Genomic DNA, 10,841 nt, shown 5'->3' with positions numbered 1-10,841 from the left:
AGCCACACCGCTTCTTGTGCTGCTTCTGACAACGCCATGTATTCGGCTTCCGTAGACAAAAGTGCCACCGTGCGCTGCTTCTTGCTTTTCAAGCTGATACATCCGCTGCTCATCATCAAAAATGCATAGCCACTGGTGCTTCTTCTTGACTCTGTGTCTCCAGCCCAGTCTGCATCCGAGTAGCCTTGAAGTCCCTTGCCACTTGATACCATGCAATTTTGTGCCTGTATAAACCTGAAAACTTCCTTGAGCGCTTGCCAGTGTGTCGGACATGGATCTGAAGCAAACAAATTGGCTGTGCATTCTTACTATTGCAGCGAGATCGGGGCGTGTACCTACCATTAGATACATCAGGCAGCCGACAGCATTTCTATATGACACCCCAGCCATGGTCTCGTTGTGCTTGCAACCTTCTTTGCACATAAGCTTTGCCAGCTTGAGTCCCGGATCCTGAGGCGTCCTGACGGGCTTACTGTTCTATATCTTGAAGTTGTTTAGAATATCGCAGGCGAACTTGGTCTGCCGCAGTGTCAAAGTCTCACTTCCTATGTCTTGCCTAGTTTCCATTCCGAGAAAGTACTTGAGCTGACCCATGTCGGTCATCTCAAATCGGCGGCTGAGTGCGTTCTTTGTTTCTTGGAGCATCTTGTCGGCACTGCTAGCCAAAATCAAGTCATCGACGTAAAGTGCAACAAAGATCATATCTTCCCATCACGCTTCATGTAGACGCAGTGGTCAGGTTCGCACTTCTTGAACTCGAGTCCCAGCATAAAGTCGTCAATTGTCTTGTTCCACATGCGAGGCGATTGCTTCAGACCGTACAGCGACCGTTGTAACTTGCACACGCAATCTGGATTGGCTGTATCACTGAAGCCATCAGGCTGCGTCATGTAAATATCTTCATCGAGCTGGCCGTTGAGGAACGCTGTCTTTACATCCATTTGAGGACCGTAAGTCCTTCTTGGCAGCTAAACTTAGCAAAATCCGGATCAAGGTAAATTTCGCCACCGGCGCAATCGTTTCTCCATAGTTGATGCCGAATTTTTGTGCGAAACCTTTCGCGACTAGCGCCTTGTACCGCGCGACTTCACCAGCTTGATTTTCCTTGACTCGAAATACCCATCGATTGCCGATTGTCTTACGTCCTTTCGGCAGGAGCACAAGTGTCCAAGTTTTGTTCTTTTGTAGTGAGTCCATTTCCAAGCTGCTCACTTCCTTCCATTTAGCTGCGTCGTTGGATTTCATCGCCGACTTGAACGTGGTTGGCATTTCTCCCACCGAATCCACAACGTACGCAGCCTCAAAATCTTGTGCCGTAGCAGACATTTTTCCAGTGATTGGTATGGACTGTGTCGTCTAGGCGTCGAAATTGTAACAGCTTTTTCGAGCGATTGAGTCTTTTGGTGCCGCTTGCTGCCAGGCTCCATTTCTTCGCTCTGCTCTTATTCTTCATTCTCGTGATCAGTTTCTACGAGTTGTGGAGAGTCGTCATCGACCAATTCATCAGCATCATAAACAACAATCCTGCTATTCTGGCGGACGCATCTCCCACTTTCAATTATGTCTTCCATAAATTTTGCATCGCGACTCACTAGTACACGGCCACCCTCAATCTCTTCGAAACGATATGAGATATACTTGTATTTTATATTTTTTTAATGCGCCGAGTAACTGAGAAACCGACAGCGTACCGATCGAGAATTAAGTTTCGACGCTTTTCCTTTGGAACTATCACAAATGCATAGCAGCCAAACATCTTTAAATTTGCCAGCACTGGTTTCCTCCCAGTCCAAACCTGATATGGTGACTTTTCCATACCATTACCTCGCGCTAGACAGCGGTTGCGAAGGAAGGTAACGGCCATGACTGCTTCACCCGATACAATTTCGGCAGTCCAGCGTGTTATAGCATACATCGTGCGCATTCCACTAGTGTGCGATTCATGCGTTCAGCCACCCTATTCAGCGGCGGAGTGTAGGGTGGCGTGAACTTTTGCTCAATACGACGCCGCTCGCAGAACTTGGCCAATTCGCTCAAAGTGTATTTACCACCATTGCCACAACGAAGAGTTTTGACAACTCCGCCGGTCTGAGTCTCAGCAAACGCAACAAATTCTGCGAAATTGTCTGAGACCTCCGACTTGCTTCGTAGCAAGAACACTGTGGTAAAGTGAGAGTACTCATCTGTAAATGTGACGAAGTACCGCTTACCGCTAAAAATCGCTGACTGCATAAGACCGCACACGTCACTATGAATGACTTCTAGCAGCTTCTTTGCGTGATGAGGCGACTTTTGCATAAAGCTCACTCGCGTTTGTTTACCAAGTGCGCAACCATCGCACAGCCCCCACTGTTTGACTAACGCAAGATCAATGCCAATGCCATAGTCCTTCTTGACGATGGTGTCTAGACCACTATGACCAATGTGCCCGTCGAGGTGCCAAAGGTACGAAGTGGTGTCCCCATAGCATACCGACGAGCTTGTCACATTGGCTTCGTCAGTGCCGACGGGCGTCATGCATAGCCTAAACAGCCCTTTACCCTCACGGGATCCAAGCTTCCACTGCAATCCTTTTCCTTAGCAAAGCATCAGTCACTTCTAAACGTGACTGGACCCACGTCCTAATGTAAAGTCGAAGGATGCCATAGGTACGAAGTGGTGTCCCCATAGCATCCCGACGAGCTTGTCACATTGGTTTCGTAGTACCGACGGGCGTAATGCATAGCCTAAACAGCTCTTTACCCTCACGGGATCCAAGCTTCCACTGCAATCCTTTTGCTTAGCAAAGCATCAGTCACTTCTAAACGTGACTGGACCCACGTTCTATGTAAAGGTCAAGTAAGGACTAGTTGGCAAAATGCAAAGTAAATATATTAAAGGTCCTTAGTTTGCAAACCGTTTGCTACCTCTAAGCCTACTGGATACTCTACTGGATTTACTTACCGGCTTCATCCATTCTAGCCAATTAGCTTCTACCACGTGGAGGTCCCATCTTGAACATAATCATTTGCGCATCTTGAAGTAGATCATCGAACGTTCGCGGAACCATGACTTGATGCTTGAAACTTCGATGCCGTGCGTCCTTGTGCCTTGTATATACCTGAATACCCCTTTTAATGCTTGCCAATGTGTCGGACATGGGTCTGCCGCGAATTGGCTAAGCACCCCAACTGCTGCAGCGAGATCCGGGCGTGTGCCGACCATAAGGTACATTAGGCAGCCAACAGTATTTCTATACGGCACACCGACCATAGTCTTGCTAAGCTCGCATCCACCCCAACACATGGAATTGTCAGCATAAGACCCGGACCAAGGCGTCCTGACAGGCTTGCTATTTTTCATGTTAAACTTGGTCAGAATATCACTTGCAAACTTCGTCTGCTCTGCCGCATCGTCAGTGTTTCAGTCTTGAAATCTTGATCAATTTCAATTCCAAGAAAATACTTGAGCTAACCCATATCTGTCATTTCGAATCGGCGATTCAGCGCTTGCTTGGTTTCTTGAAGCATCTTGCTGGTACTGCTTGCCAGAATCAGGTCATCGACGTAGAGCGCAACGAAGGTCATGTCTTGATCATCTCGTTTCATGTAAACACAATTGGAATCACACTTCTTGAACTTAAGACCAAGCATGAAATCGTCAATGGTCTTGTTCCACATGCGTCGTGATTGTTTCAGCCCATGCAGTGACCATTGTAGCTTGCACACGTAATCTGGATTGGCTGTATCACTGAAGCCATTTGGCTGTGCCATGTAAATATCTTCGTCCAGTTGACCATTAAGAAACGCCGTGTTCACATCCATTTGGTAAACTGTGAGTCCTTTCTTGGAATTGAAATTGATCAAGATTTCAAGACTGAAACACTGACGATGCGGCAGAGCAGACGAAGTTTGCAAGTGATATTCTGACCAAGTTTAACATGAAAAATAGCAAGCCTGTCAGGACGCCTTAGGATCCAGGTCTCAAGCTGACTTAGTCCATGTGTGAAGGTGGATGCGAGCACAGCAAGACTATGGTCGGTGTCCGCATAGAAATGCTGATGGCTGCCTAATGTACCTTATGGTCGACACACGCCCGGATCTCGCTGCAGCAGTTGGGGTGCTTAGCCAATTCGCGGCAGACCCATGTCCGACACATTGGCAAGCTTTAAAAAGGGTCTTCAGGTATATACAAGGCACAAGGACGCACGGCATCGAGTTTCAAGCATCAAGTCAGGATGGACGGAAAGGATTTTCAAATGCGGACTGGGCCGGAGACACGATGTCGCGAAAATGTACAAGCGGCTACGCCTTTATGATGAGCCGCGGATGTGTTAGCTGGAAAAGCAAGAAACAACGCACGGTAGCATTGTCGTCCACGGAAGCCGAGTACATGACGCTCTCAGAAGCGACACAGGAGGCAGTGTGGCTTAAGACTTTTCTGATCGAGCTTGGTGAGATGCATAAGAATGGTGCGGTCAAGATCTACGAAGATAACCAAGGCTCAATTGCACTGACCAAGAATCCACAGTTTCATAAGAGGACCAAGCATGTCGACTTCGCTATCACTTCGTACGCGAAAAGGTTGAAGATGGCTAAGTTGTCTTGGAATACATTTCGACGACCAACATGCTAGCGGACCTCATGACAAAGCCAATTCCTGCGACTCAGTTTTGTGTGGCTTCGAAACAAGCTTGGGTTACAAATACCAGAAGCTGCCGAGTCGAGTGGGAGTGTTGTCAAGGATGCGCCTCGACATACACAAGACTAACCGGTTAATTACCGGTGCTCGATCATACATCTTGCGCATTCCACCAGCGTCCTGTTCATGCGCTCGGCACTCCGTTAAGCTGTGGGATATAAGGCGGTGTGTACTTTTGCTCGATACCTCGCCGCTTACAGAACTTGGCCATTTCATCTGAAGTGTACTCGCCTCCATTATCGCAGCGAAGAGCTTTAACAACTTTGCCAGTCTGAGTTTCAGCAGACGCAACAAACTCAGCAAATCTGTCGGCAACTTCTGACTTGTTCTTCAGCAGAAATACTGTGGTAAAGTGCGAGTACTCGTTCGTGAAAGTGACAAAGTACCGCTTGCCGCAAAAAGTCGTTGACTGCATAGGTCCGCACACATCGCTGTGAATAACTTCCAACATTTTCTTTGCACGATGAGGCGACTTTGGCATAAAACTCACTCGCGTTTGTTTGCCTAGTGTACAACTATCACACAGCTCCCACTGCTTGATCGACGCAAGATCAATGCCAACACCATATTTCTTTTGACGATGGTGTCAAGACCACTATATCCAATGTGACCAAGTTGAAGGTGCCAGAGGTACGAAGTGTTGTCCCCATGGCATCCCGACGAGCTTGTCACATTGGCGTCGTCAGTACTGACAGGCGTCATGCATAACTTGAATAGCCCTTTGCCCTCTCGAGCTCCAAGCTTCCACTGCATTCCTTTGGCCTTGACAAAACAGCCATCGCTTTCAAACGTGACTGGTCCAACTTCCTTTGTAAAGCGTCCAACGGAGAAAAGGTTGCGGGATAACTTCGGTATGTGCCGTACCCCGCGAAGCTTACCCTTTTTAATTCGTTGAGGCGTCTTCATAGACATTACAATGTCACCAGTCCCGATCGCCTGAACAACACCGGGGTCGATTGTCTTGTAGTTTTTCGTAAACATCTTGGAGTGCGACATGTGCTGAGTCGCACCTGAGTCGATCAGCCACCCAGACTTGAGCTTCTTCAACCGAAAGCAGATATTCGTCCGCATCTTCATCTCGCACAACATTTGCCCGCTGAAATCGTTGTCGAGGATTGCTGTCGCTGTTTTGAATTTGCGAGGGACGCACCGCAATCCAATGACCCATCTTGCCGCAGTAACTGCACGCACCAGTCTTCTTTGCTGGCCGTTCATTGCGCTTCTTGTCACTTACCATGAACGCCTGGTCAACCACGGCTCCATCGCCGCCTTGCTCCTTGCGCTTCATATCCTCGTGAAGCAGCCGAGACGTCCTAATGTAAAGGTCAAGTGAGCACTAATTGGCAAAATGCAAAGTAAACATATTAAAGGTCCTTAGTTCGCAAACCGTTTGCTACCTTTAAGCCATCTGCTGTGCTGTCGCATGTAGACGATCGCTATTGCGCGATGTCGGTAATCAACCGGTAAATACCGGTTAGTTTTGCGCACTTCGAGGCGCATCCTTGTTTTTTTTTCAATAGCAACTTGTTTGCAACTTAGCCGCTCGAGGTGTTTATCTGCAACACTATCTTGATCTATCGAGCCGCTTCCTCGCCAACACTCCGACTCGACTCGACGATTGGAGATGCTTGTATACCAAGTTTGCTCCGAAGCACACAAAACTGCGTCGCTGGAAAAGGCTTCTTCATGATATCAGCCAACATGTCCAGAGTGGATACATACTCCAATATCACTGCGTTGTCTTCCACCTTTTCGCGCACAAAATGGTAACGGGTGTCGATGTGCTTGGTGCGTTTGTGGAATGCCGAATTTTCGGCTAACGCTATCGAGCCTTGGTTGTCCTCATAGATCTTAACCGCATCGCTTATCGACGTCTCACCGAGCTCACTTAGGAATGTCTTAAGCCACACCGCTTCTTGTGCTGCTTCTGACAACGCCATGTATTCGGCTTCCGTAGACCAAAGTGCCACCGTGCGCTGCTTCTTGCTTTTCAAGCTGATACATCCGTTGCTCATCACCAAAAATGCATAGCCACTGGTGCTTCTTGACACTGTGTCTCCAGCCCAGTCTGCATCCGAGTAGCCTTGAAGTCCCTTGCCACTTGATACCATGCAATTTTGTGCCTGTATATACCTGAAAACTTCCTTGAGCGCTTGCCAGTGTGTCGGACATGGATCTGAAGCAAACAAATTGGCTGTGCACTCCTACTATTGCAGCGAGATCGGGGCGTGTACCTATCATTAGATACATCAGGCAGCCGACAGCATTTCTATATGGCACCCCAGCCATGGTCTCGTTGTGCTTGCAACCTCCTTTGCACATAAGCTTTGTCAGCTTGAGTCCCGGAGTCCTGAGGCGTCCTGACGGGCTTACTGTTCTATATCTTGAGCTTGTTTAGAATATCGCAGGCAAACTTGGTCTGCCGCAGTGTCAAAGTATCACTTCCTATGTCTTGCCCAGTTTCCATTCCGAAAAAGTACTTGAGCTGACCCATGTCGGTCATCTCAAATCGGCGGCTGAGTGCGTTCTTTGTTTCTTGGAGCATGTTGTCGGCACTGCTAGCCAAAATCAAGTCATCGACGTAAAGTGCAACAAAGATCATATCTTGCCCATCACGCTTCATGTAGACGCAGTGGTCAGGTTTGCACTTCTTGAACTCGAGTCCCAGCATAAAGTCGTCAATTGTCTTGTTCCACATGCGAGGCGATTGCTTCAGACCGTACAGCGACCGTTGTAACTTGCACACGCAATCTGGATTGGCTGTATCACTGAAGCCATCAGGCTGCGTCATGTAAATATCTTCATCGAGCTGGCCGTTGAGGAACGCTATCTTTACATCCATTTGAGGACCGTAAGTCCTTCTTGGCAGCTAAACTTAGCAAAATCCGGATCAAGGTAAATTTCGCCACTGACGCAAACGTTTCTCCATAGTTGATGCCGAATTTTGTGCGAAACATTTCGCCACTAGCGCCTTGTGCCGCGCGACTTCACCACCTTAATTTTCCTTGACTCGAAATACCCATCGATTGCCGATTGTCTTACGTCTTTTCGGCAGGAGCACAAGTGTCCAAGTTTTGTTCTTTTGTAGTGAGTCCATTTCCAAGCTGCTCACTTCCTTCCATTTAGCTGCGTCGTTGGATTTCATCGCTGACTTGAACGTGGTTGGCATTTCTCCCACCGAATCCACAACGTACGCAGCCTCAAAATCTTGTGCCGTAGCAGACATTTTTCCAGTGATTGGTATCGACTGTGTCGTCTAGGCGTTGGAATTGTAACAGCTTTTTCGAGCGATTGAGTCTTTTAGGGCCGCTTGCTGCCAGGCTTCGTTTCTTCGCTGTGCTCTTATTCTTCATTCTCGTGATCAGTTTCTACGAGTTGTGGAGAGTCGTCATCGACCAATTCATCAGCATCATGAACAATAGTCCTGCTATTCTGGCGGACGCATCTCCCACTTTCAAACATGTCCTCCATAAATTTTGCATCGCGACTCACTAGTACACGGCCACCCTCAATCTCTTCGAAACGAAATGAGATATACTTGTATTTTATATTTTTTAATGCTCCGAGTAGCTGAGAAACCGACAGCGTACCGATCGAGAGTTAAGTTTGCGACGCTTTTCCTTTGGAACTATCACAAATGCATAGCAGCCAAACACCTTTAAATTTGCCAGCACTGGTTTCCTCCCAGTCCAAACCTGATATGGGGACTTTTCCATACCAATACCTCGCGTTAGACAGCGGTTGCGAAGGAAGGTAGCGGCCATGACTGCTTCACCCCGATACAATTTCGGCAGTATAGCATGTTATAGCATACATCGTGCACATTCCACTAGTGTGCGATTCATGCGTTCAGCCACCCCATTCAGCTGCGGAGTGTAGGGAGGCGTGAACTTTTGCTCAATACGACGCCGCTCCCAGAACTTAGTCAATTCGCTCAAAGTGTATTTACCACCATTGCCACAACGAAGAGTTTTGACAACTCCGCCGGTCTGAGTCTCAGCAAAGGCAACAAATTCTGCGAAATTGTCTGAGACCTCCGACTTGCTTCGTAGCAAGAACACTGTGGTAAAGTGAGAGTACTCATCTGTAAATGTGACGAAGTACCGCTTACCGCTAAAAATCGCTGACTGCATAAGACCGCACACGTCACTATGAATGACTTCTAGCAGCTTCTTTGCGTGATGAGGCGACTTTTGCATAAAGCTCACTCGCGTTTGTTTACCAAGTGCGCAACCATCCCACAGCCCCCACTGTTTGACTAACGCAAGATCAATGCCAATGCCGTAGTCCTTCTTGACGATGGTATCTAGACCACTATGACAATGTGCCCAAGTCGAAGGTGCCAGAGGTACGAAGTGGTGCCCCCATAGCATACCGACGAGCTTGTCATATTGGCTTCGTCAGTGCCGACGGGCGTCATGCATAGCCTAAACAGCCCTTTACCCTCACGGGATCCAAGCTTCCACTGCAATCCTTTTCCTTAGCAAAGCATCAGTCACTTCTAAACGTGACTGGACCCACGTCCTAATGTAAAGTCGAAGGTGCCAGAGGTACGAAGTGGTGTCCCCATAGCATCCCGACGAGCTTGTCACATTGGTTTCGTCAGTACCGACGGGCGTAATGCATAGCCTAAACAGCTCTTTACCCTCACGGGATCCAAGCTTCCACTGCAATCCTTTTGCTTAGCAAAGCATCAGTCACTTCTAAACGTGACTGGACCCACGTTCTATGTAAAGGTCAAGTAAGGACTAGTTGGCAAAATGCAAAGTAAATATATTAAAGGTCCTTAGTTTGCAAACCGTTTGCTACCTCTAAGCCTACTGGATACTCTACTGGATTTACTTACCGGCTTCATCCATTCTAGCCAATTAGCTTCTACCACGTGGAGGTCCCATCTTGAACATAATCATTTGCGCATCTTGAAGTAGATCATCGAACGTTCGCGGAACCATGACTTGATGCTTGAAACTTCGATGCCGTGCGTCCTTGTGCCTTGTATATACCTGAATACCCCTTTTAATGCTTGCCAATGTGTCGGACATGGGTCTGCCGCGAATTGGCTAAGCACCCCAACTGCTGCAGCGAGATCCGGGCGTGTGCCGACCATAAGGTACATTAGGCAGCCAACAGTATTTCTATACGGCACACCGACCATAGTCTTGCTAAGCTCGCATCCACCTCCACACATGGACTTAGTCAGCTTGAGACCTGGATCCTGAGGCGTCCTGACAGGCTTGCTATTTTCCATGTTAAACTTGGTCAGGATATCACTTGCAAACTTCGCCTGCCGCATCGTCAGTGTTTCAGTCTTGAAATCTTGATCAATTTCAATTCCAAGAGAATACTTGAGCTGACCCATATCTGTCATTTCGAATCGGCGATTCAGCGCTTGCTTGGTTTCTTGAAACGCCTTGCTGGTACTGCTTGCCAGAATCAGGATATCGACGTAGAGCGCAACGAAGATCATGTCTTGATCATCTCGTTTTATGTAAACACAGTGATCGGAATCACACTTCTTGAACTTAAGACCAAGCATGAACTCGTCAATGGTCTTGTTCCACATGCGTGGTGACTGTTTCAGCCCATACAGTGACCGTTGTAGCTTGCACACACGTAATCTGGATTGGCTGCATCACTGAAGCCATCCGGCTGTGCCATAAAAATATCTTAGTCCAGTTGACTACTAAGAAACGCCGTCTTCACATCCATTTGGTGAACTGTGAGAACGTACTTGGCAGCCAAACTGAGCAGAATCCGAATCGACGTAAACTTTGCCACCGGCGCAAACGTTTCTTCATAGTCGATGCCAAACTTTTGGGCGAAACCTTTCGCCACTAGACGCGCCTTGTATCGCTCGACTTCACTATCTTGGTTTTCCTTGACGCGAAACACCCATCGATTGCCTATTGCCTTACTTCCTTTCGGCAGAGGTACAAGCGTCCAAGTCTCATTCTTTTCCAGTGAATCCATTTCCAAGCTGCACGCCTCCATCCAATCAGCTGCGTTGTTGGATTCCATCGCCGGCTTGAATGTTGTAGGCATTTCTCCCACTGAATCCATAACATACGCAGCCTCGAAGTCTTGAGCTGTGGCTGACATTTCCTTAAGCGACTGGTAACGATTTGTTCGTTTAGCGCTTGGCGCTTTATTCGCTTTTTATG

This window comes from Bremia lactucae, linkage group LG4 (genome assembly GCF_004359215.1).
Source record: "Bremia lactucae strain SF5 linkage group LG4, whole genome shotgun sequence".
NCBI classification, from domain to species: Eukaryota; Oomycota; class Peronosporomycetes; order Peronosporales; family Peronosporaceae; genus Bremia; species Bremia lactucae.
This window is presented reverse-complemented; position numbering follows the sequence as displayed.